The sequence below is a fragment of the Trichechus manatus genome, unplaced genomic scaffold (genome assembly GCF_000243295.1).
Source record: "Trichechus manatus latirostris isolate Lorelei unplaced genomic scaffold, TriManLat1.0 scaffold00236, whole genome shotgun sequence".
NCBI classification, from domain to species: domain Eukaryota; kingdom Metazoa; phylum Chordata; class Mammalia; order Sirenia; family Trichechidae; genus Trichechus; species Trichechus manatus.
In genome coordinates, this window is record NW_004444172.1 from 3039518 (window position 1) to 3049757 (window position 10240).

Genomic DNA, 10240 nt, shown 5'->3' on the forward strand with positions numbered 1-10240 from the left:
GTTATGTATTAGAATTTCACTTCTGTTTATGGCTGCATAATATTCTGTTGTATGTATATACCACATCTTGTTCATCCAATCGTCTATTGATAGTCACTTGGGCTGTTTCCACCTTTTGGGTTTTGTGACTAATACTTTAATAAACATTGGTATACAGACAGCTATAGTTTTTAAAGCTACAACTAATGCAGATCAATCAGCAATGAAGATAAAATATGAAATCATGTCAGTGAAAATGCATGTTTTTGTGAATAGTGAATTTCTGCAAATACAAATCTTTCTTTGGGAGGATATCTATTATATGGAGTGAAATATAGTCGTATAAAAGTGTTAACCTAGTCTAGACACTATTTCACTGGTACTCAGAAAGTGTCACAGGAAGAATTCCAGATAGAAATAAGACTTACTACGGAAGAGTGCTCCTTATCTCGTTTTGCTCACTCTGGATACCAAGATCTTGACTTACTGTATTTTATGCAGATAACGCCATCTTCTAGATTTGTTTGCCAACCACTTCCTCTCCCTGCGAGGTATTTTCATAAGCGCTGCTATGCCATTTTTTTTTTTTACATGTTGCTGTAAAAAAATTAGCATAGGGTGTTTACGAAAATTCCTTCCAGGGGGAGGGCATGGCTGGCAAACAAATGTAGAAAGCATGCATTATTTGCATAAAATATAGTTAATGTTATTTAAGGATTACCTGGCAACCATTCTTTGATGTAAGACATTGTGAGAATGACTGGATCTATACTCTGAAGTCAAAACTCAACACAGATTGCTGTATACCATTAAATATAACCATCATCAAAGGTTTTGATATGGATCTAATTCAAGGAACCAAGGCCCACTTGGACCCTCTTCAATACTTTCATGTAGTTTTTATCCCTTGCACCTATACTGGGATTCCCACTTCTGTTTTCAGAGTTCTTAGTATTTGATTAGTCTATTGTTTTTCGATTTTTTTGTGTGCCACGTCCTTCACAGTTTATTTCTAAGGCATATTTTTTAAAAATGCTGGGTTTGGCTTGGGATGGTACAGCTCTCTGTTTCTCTAAATTGAGTCTTCTTTATCTAAATCCATATTTTCTTTGGTGGCTTCATTTTCATTGGTCCATATAACATTCTCAGCCAGCCATGGCAAGGTAGGAACATTTTAAACCTCTTTGAAGAGTACTTAAAATGGTTCTCATTGCCCAGAAAGGTGGCTGCCTTGACACCTTGAGACATTTTGTATAACACCATTAAGCCCTGTGCCTTTCTAGGGAGTAGTTCAGGAACACTATTATTTAATTAATTGATACCTAATATTTTGTGGGCTTTATTAGCATCCCTACTCCCTCATGGAAGTGGTGTGGCTTTATTTAGGGAAAATTTTGCTCCGGTGGTTGCTCTATTGGTTCTGTGATAGTCACTGTCCTTATCAACTCAAAGGAAGGCAGCTAGCCAGAGCAGGAATAGGCTATTTACTACTTTAAAAATGGTTTCACCATGCTAGATCAACAACTCTTTGCTTATAAAGACTGTGCCTTAGCCTCTCTGAAGTTCCCTCCCAAGACCTACCTTGGAGCAAGGGTCTCATAAAAGTTTCACTTACTAGCTATGAATCAGGAGATCCCGATTTTGCCGCTATGTATAATTTTATTGAATTATTTAATAAACACTTCTTTAGACCTTACAATGTTCCAGGTGGGTGGTGCAAACGCTTAACATGCTCAGCTGCTAACCAAAAGGTTGGGAGTTCGAGTCTACCCAGAAATGCCTTGGAAGAAAGGCCTGGTGATGCACTTCTAAAAAAACAGCCATTTAAAACCCTATGGAGCTCAGTTCTACTCTGATACCACATGGGGTTGCCATGAGTCAGAATCAACTCGATGGCAAATGGACAGGTATTAGTCTAAACACTTTATAAATATTAATTCATTCACTCCACATTGATAGCCCCAGGAAGTCAGTACTCCTATTATCCTCCTTTTACAGATGAGGAAACTGAGGTACAGAGAAGCTAAGTAACTTGCCCAAGGTCACACAGCTATGTAAGTGGCAGAGCTAGGGCCAGAACCCTGTTTATTCTGGAACCCTGTTCAACCTCTGCACAATGATGCCCTGGATAAGCTGGTCCCCTTTCTTCGCATTTGTACCCTTATCTGTAAAAAGAGAGTGTAGACTGGAGGGCTCTAAATACCTACCTACGTGTGGGGGTACAAGTGTTTAATGTATGCTAAGCACTTTACACACATTTTCTCTTTTCATTATCACAACGACCCGGAGAGGAACACTTAATCTCATTTTATATTGGAGGGAATCAGTGCTCAGAAAAGTCAAGTCACCTGCCCAAGTTCATATAGCTACAATGTGGAGAAATCAAGAAGATTTGAAACAGGCCTGTCTGATGTCATCTAACCACTCGACGTCGCTGCCTCCTCTCGAAGATCTCTTCCAATACTAATTTTGTGTAAGTTGACTAATTCATTCATCAGGCAAGTATTCTATCTCTTCCAGGTACAAAGTACTGGTTAGGTGCTGAAGGGCCACAAAATGAATTGGACCAGAAGTCGTATTATTTGCAAACGTGTTTCCCCTCCCCACCTTCCCCCGCAAGGACTGAAACACAATATTGAAGCAGCTAAGTATAAGAGACATCCAGACCAGTGTGTGGGGCTCAGAGGAAGGGGTGTCCCTCTGGTAATGAGCTCAGGTAAGGCTTCTCTGTGGTTCACTTTTTTTTTTTTCACTTGAGATGATGCCTGCCAAGCATTTTTTCTCTTGTGTTCTTTTCGGGGCAGAGCAGGATGATATAGCATTTAGGAAAGAAGAAGCAGGACATGAGTCCTGCTCCTGATGCCAAGATGGCAAAGACTTCCACAGCCACTGTGTCTTTGCCACGGGCACTCATGTGGGCAGGGATGAAGGACACTCAGACGCAGGAGCAGACCAACATGCTGAGTGTGATATGCTCGGCTTCATTGAAGGTGTCAGGCAGCCGGCGGGCAGGGAAGGCCACCAGCAAGCTGACCAGACCTAGCAAGCCCAAGTAGCCTAGCATGGCATAGAACAGTTCCAAGGAGCCCTCATGACACATCACCGTCACCGTGGCCCTGGGCTCTGTTGAGTTCACAGGCCTTGGGGGCCATCTGATCACCCAGAACATATACAAGGCTGCCTGGACCAGGGAACAGACAATGGGGATGGTGCTAGGGAGAACCAGCCCCACCCACTTCCTAATCTTGGCATTGGGCTGGGTGGCATGGAAGGCTGCCACTACCGAGATGGTCTTGGCCAACACAGTGGATACGCAGACAGTGAACGTGACCCCAGAGGCAGCCAGGCACACAGCACAGGTGAGAGGCCCTGGGTGGCCAATGCACATGAAGGGGCAGAGGAAACAGAGGGCCAAGGAGGCCAGGAGGAGGTAGCTTAACTGGTGGTTATTGGCTTGGATGATGGGCATGTGGTGGTGCCAGGTGAAGATGCCTAGGATGGCCAGAGCCAGTAGGAAGAGCAGGGCCATGCAGACAGCCAACACTGTGCTGAGGGGCTCGTGGTAGGACAAGAAGTCAAGGGTTTTGGGGATGCACTGTCTCTACCCTGTGTTGGGCCACTGGTCCTCAGGACACTCCTGATATGTAGGGCTATCTGAAGAGAGAAGAAGAAAATTGGGTCAGAGAACAGAGCGAGGAAGAACTCGCAGCTTTTGGAAACTTTCCCATGGTCAAGCAGTTACACGACTTGTGTTTGCATTTCCAGCAGGCTCAGTGTATTTCTATCTCATTACAATGGACCTCCCAGATTACCTGACATCCTCAGATTCTGGTCCAAAGACACAGATGGCAGGGCTCTTAGCAACAGCTGCTTATCAGGCATCAGATTACAGTGAAATAACATTAAGATAACAACCTACAGGAGCTCTAACTCCTCCTATTTAGCTTCATCCCTTTGAATGGGACGACCACTTTGGCAATGTTATAATTCATAGTTACAGCTAATTAATTTATGCATTTATTCATTTATTTATTCATCAGTATACTTAACTTAAGAACTATGTATGGGGCACTTGCTATGCACACAGATTCTCTCTCTCCCCCTCATTCTTTTTTTTTTAAACTGAGACACCCTTCTCTAAATCACCCCATTAACAGAATTTGTCAGAGCTTTGCATGCCTTAGTGATTTTAAGGGCAGGCTTTGTGGCTAGAGCCCTGGAACAATCGTATGTTCTTATCTGACCTCTTTATTTGCTTTGGTTATATCTCCATGTTCATGTTGTTGTTAGCTGCTGTTGAGTTGGTCCTTAACTCAGGGCGACCCCATGTGCAATGGAACAAAATGCTGTCTGGTCCTGTAACATCCCCATGACTGGTTGCAGATTGGACCACTGTGATCCATAGGGTTTTCATGGCTGATTCTCAGAAGTAGATTGCCAGGACTTTCTTCCTAGCCTGCCTTAGTCTGGAAGCTCTGCTGAAACCTGTTCAGCATCATAACAACCCATGACCCTTCACTGATGGATGGGTGGTAGCTGTACATGAGGTGCATTGGCCAAGAAATGAATCTGGATCTCCTACATAGAAGGCAAGAATTCTACCACTGAACCATCACTGCCTTACGTGGACATGGAACTATAACCAAAGCAAGTAAAGAAGTCAAATGGGAATATATGGCTATTCCAGGGCCCCAGCCACAAAGCCTGTTCTTAAAATCACTATGGCAAGTTCTGTCAATGGAGTGATTTAGAGAAGGGTGATTCAGTTAAAAAAACAAAATGAAACAAAAAAGCTTCCATGCCCATGGACAATTTGATTCCATGTCCTGCTAATCTCCAAGTCCAGGATTTCTTCTTACTTATCATTTCCCTCATCCTCTCTTCACCATTAGTCAGAATAGGGCCAGGGGCTAAGTGCAGAACAGACCATCAATTGCTCATATACAAGTTCGAGTTCAAGCCAAAGAAAATTAGAACAAGTCCACAAAAGCCAAAGTATGACTTTGAGTATATTCCACCAGAATTTAGAGACTGTCTTAAGAATAGGTTTGACGCATTGGACACTAATGACTAAGACCACACGAGTTGTGGAATGACATCAAGGACATCATACATGAAGAAAGCAAGAGAACAAAAAAAAAAAAAAAAAAAAAATGAAAGTGAGAGGTCATTAAATGACAGGAAAGAAAGAAAAGACCAAAATGGATGTCAGAAGAAGGTCTCAATCTTGCTCTTGAACATCAAGTAGCTAAAGTGAAAGGAAGAAACGATGAAAAGAGCTGAACAGAAGATTTCAAAGGTCTGCTGGAGAAGACAAAGTAAAGTGTTATAATGACACGTGCAAAGTCCTGGAGTTAGAAAACAGAAAAGGAAGAACACACTCAGCATTTCTCAAGCTGAAAAAACTGAAGAGAAAATTCAAGCCTCTAGTAGCAATATTGAAGGATTCTACAGGGAAAATATTAAACGATATAGGAAGCATCAAAAGAAAATGGGAGGAATACGCAGAGTCACTATACCAAAAAGAATTGGTTGATGTTCAACCATTTCAGGAGGTAGCAGATGATCAGGAACCGATGGTACCAAAGGAAGAGGTCCAAGCTGCACTGAAGGCATTGGCGAAAAACAAGGCTCCGGGGATTGACAGAATACCAATTGAGATGTTTCAACAAACGGCTGCTGTGCTGGAAGTGCTTACTCGTCTATGCCAAGAAATTTGGAAGACAGCTACCTGGCCAATCGACTGGAAGAGATCCATATTTATGCCTATTCCAAAGGAAGGTGATCCAATAGAATGTAGAAATTATCAAACAATATCAGTAATATCAAAGGCAAACAACATTTTGCTGAAGATTATTCAAAAGCAGCTGTAGTCGTATGTCGACAGTGAAATTCCAGAAATTCAAGCTGGATTCAGAAGAGGATGTGGAACCAGGGATATTGTTGCTGATGTCGGAAGGCTCCTGGCTGAAAGTAGAAAATACTAGAAAGATGTTTACCTGTGTTTTATTGACTATGCAAAGGCATTTGACTGTGTGGATCATAAAAAATTATGGATAACATTGCTAAAAATGGGAATTCCAGAACACTTAATTGTGCTCATGAGGAACCTGTGCATAGATCAAGAAGCAGTTATTCAAACAGAACAAGAGGATACTGCATGATTTAAGTCAAGAAAGATGTGTGTCAAGGTTGTATTCTTTCACCATACTTATTCAATCTGTATGCTGAACAAATAATCTGAGAAGCTGGACTATAGGAAGAAGAATGGGGCATCAGGATTGGAAGAAGACTCATTAACAACCTGCGTTATGCAGATGACACAATCTTACTTGTAGAAAGTGAAGAGGACTTGAAGCACTTACTGATGAAGATCAAAGACCACAGTATTCAGAATGGATTACACCTCAACATAAAGAAAACAAAAATCCTCACAACCAGATCAATAAGCAACATCATGATAAACAGAGAAGAGATTGAAGTTGTCAAGGATTTCATTTTACTTGGGTCCACAATCAACACCCGTGGAAGCAGCAGTCAAGAAATTAAAAGACGTATCACATTGGGCAAATCTGCTGCAAAAGACCTCTTTAAAGTGCGAAAAAGCAAAGAGGTTGTCTTGAAGACTAAGGTGCGCCTGACCCAAGCCATGGTATTTTCAGTCACATCATATGCATGTGAAAGCTGGAAAATGAATAAGGAAGACGGAAGAAGAATTGATGCCTTTGAATTGTGGTGTTGGGGAAGAATATTGAATATACCATGGACTGCCAAAAGAATGAACAAATCTGACTTGGAGAAGTACAACCAGAATGCTCCTTAGAAGCAAGGATGGCAAGACTACGTTTCACATACTTTGGACATGTTTTCAGGAGAGATCAGTCCTTGGAGAAGGACATCATGCTTAGTAAAGTAGAGGGTCAGTGAAAAAGAGGAAGACCTTCAATGTAATGGATTGTCACAGTGGCTGCAACAATGGGCTCAAGCATAACAATGATTGTGAGGATGAAACAGGACCGGGCAGTGTTTCATTCTGTTGTACATAGGGTCGCTGTGAGTCGAAACCGACTTGATAGCACCTAACAACAACAACAGCTCTTTTGCCAACTGGCAGCTCCTCCTCAGCTTCATTCAGTGGTTCCTTTCTCTTTAAATGCGTTCTTGTTTTTGTTGTTGTTAGTTGCCATTGACTCGATTCCAACTCATAGTAACCCTATCTGTGCAGAGTAGAACTGCCTCATAGAGTTTTCAAGGCTGTGGCCATTTGGAAGCAGATCACCACACCACTTCTAGGTGTGTTTGAAACACCAACTTTTTGGTTAGTAGTCAAGTACTTAACCACTTGCTCCATCCAGCCGCCCTTTAAATGGTGTTGTGGATTGAATTGTGTCCCTCCAAAAAAGTGTGTCAACTTGACTAGTCCATGATTCCCAGGATTACGTGATTATCCAACATTTTGTCATCTGATGTGATTTTCCTATGTGTAGTAAATCCTAGTTCTATGATGTTAATGAGGTAGGATTAGTGGCAGTTATGTTAATGAGGCAGGACTCAATCTACAAGATTAGGTTGTGTCTTGAGTCAATCTGTTTTGAGATATAAAGGAGACAAGCGAGCAGAGGGACATGGGGTCCTCATACCACCAGGAAACAAGAGCCAGGAGAATAGTGTGATCATTGGACCTGGGATCCTTGTACTGAGAAGCTCCTAGACACAGGAAGATTGATGACAAGGAATTTCCTCCAGAGCTGACAGAGACAGAAAGCCTTCCCCTGGAACTGGCACCCTGAATTCAGACTTCTAGCCTCCCACACTGTGAGAGAATAAATTTCTCTTTGTTAAAGCCATCTACTTGTGGTATTTCTGTTATAGCAGTACTAGATAACTAAGAAAAATGAGTGTATTCCCCAAAGTCCCCATCTTTCCCAGGGAGAGTTTGCAGTGTGTGGAAAATTTATCCAAACCTGTGGCTTCAACAACTATCTGGATTCTGACCCTGTATCCCTGCTCCAGTCTTTCTCTCCTTCAGTACATCTGTTGCCTAACAATCTTGCCTGAATACATATTTAGATGCACACTACTTCTCTACTCAAGTAATCCCATGACTTTCCATTTCCCATAGAATGGCTCCCGAGTCTGACATGTAAGGCCCTGTATGATCTGGCCACCCACTTCCTTGCTTCCTTTTCAGACTCAAGTCTGCCTACCTGTCCCATCACAGTCTACACTTAAGCCACTCTGGGCTCCTATTGCTTTCAGACCTTGAGCCTTTACAAACTTACTCCTCTGCCTAGAATATCCTTATCATTTATTATTGCCTTTGAAATCCCACTTATTGTTTAAGGCCTTTATCACGTGCTACCTCCTCGAGTAAAAAGTCCCCCTACATATTCTTCTTCAGAATGAATTGTTTCTCTGTGCTTTCATGGCTTGATACTTGAACTTTTATTAAAGCAAGTGATTTTACTTGATAGCCTAGTCTCTTTATTGAGCGATCAGCCCACCGCTAAATGTGGAGTTGCAATGATCATTCTCCATGAACAGATCAAGAGCTCTATGGGTCTAGGGGCTATGACTTATTAGTTGTTGGAATCCATGAGTGGCACAAATGGTTAAGCACTTGACCACTAATTGAAAGGCTAGTGGTTTGAAGCCACCTAAAAGTGCCTCAGAAGAAATGCCTGGTGATCTGCTTCTGAAAGGTCACAGCCTTAAAAACCTTATAGAACACAGTTCTACTCTGCAACGCATGGGGTTGCCATGAGTTAGAATCAACTTGATGGCAATGGGCTTGGTTTTCCCTCGCACCCAGCACAATGGCTGCATACAGTAGGTGCCAGGTGATATCTACTGAATGAATTATATCTTAGTGAAATACAGATTGTCATTAGGGAGACTGTTTTTTAGCATTTATGGACTACTTCTATGTGTCACACCAAACTAGCGACAGGATTTGGACAAACTCATGGTTGATGAAAAAAAGAATGGATGCATAACATTTAATGGCTTTAGGATAGCATATGGGAAGGGCACACTGACTTCATCTTTTTGGCTTTCTCTTCCCTGGACTTTTCTTTCCCATCAAAGGAATCTTCCTTTGATGTAGACCTCAGCTCTTTTCTGAAGCTCCCTCCAGCTGCTGACTGGCTGCTCCCTGACCAACAGCCAGCCTCCCTCCTTACCTGGTGTCTTAGAGATTTCTCCTGAGAGACATGGGAGGCAGTTGTAGCAGCAGTTTGACTTCTCATATTGGATTGACTTTCTGGTCCCCATGGGACATTTTTCATTGCAGATGGGGGAAGGGACTTACACATGAGAGGAGGGAGGGCGCTGGGGAGACTGCAGGAGAGATTGAGTAGCATCTGTATAATCAGGTCTTAGAGGAATTAGTCACATCATTCTCACTTAATGGATCCCTCCCTCTCTTTTCCTTTCTCCCTGTCCTTCCTTTTAAAACTTAACCTCCTCTTCACCTCCTTCTCCTTGCCTTCCCAATTCATCGATCTACACAGCCTGTGAGCGGGAGCCCTGCTCTCCTACCTGTCAATCTTGGACTTGCCAGCTTCTGCAGCTGTGTGACTTGGGAGAGGCCTTTACCCTGATCCACGGACTTGGGACGTTCTAGCCTCTACAATCACGTAAGCTGTTTCCTTGATATAATCTCTCTCTCTCTATATATATTTATACACCTTGCTGGTTTTGCTTCTCTAGAGAACCCAGCCTAAGACATTTGGTACCGGGAATGGTACTAGAGAAACGAAATTGTAAGGATGCATTTTCTAAATTGGTTCTCAAGTCTGGTTAGTCATAAAGACGTTGATGACTCTGCTTCCAGCAGTAAAGAGGTCACTGCTAGTCCATGGAGTGAAAGGGCAATACATATACGAAAAATATCACCTCTGGTAGATCAATTATTGGTGAAAGGTGAGGCTCAGGGTGAACACGTGTGATATCTTTCTACAGCTTTGTCGGAATGAGAAGTATAAGGAAACTGGTTGGTTTGTCCTACTTTCGCTAGACAAACTGAAGAAGGAAAGACATGCGCTCAGGGCTTCAGAGTCAAGGCTCAAGCGCTGCATAAATGACCTCAAGGCTTCCACTTGTGCTTTGAAAGAAAGCCTTATTTCTTATAGTAACTGAGCCGAAATTGCTGAAAAGCAAACCCAGAGTCTTATTGTAAGAGTGGCTGAATTACAACACCAGCTCAATTGCAAACCTTGAGAAATGTCTGAAGTTGAAGTAAGGGCATTGATTGGGAAGA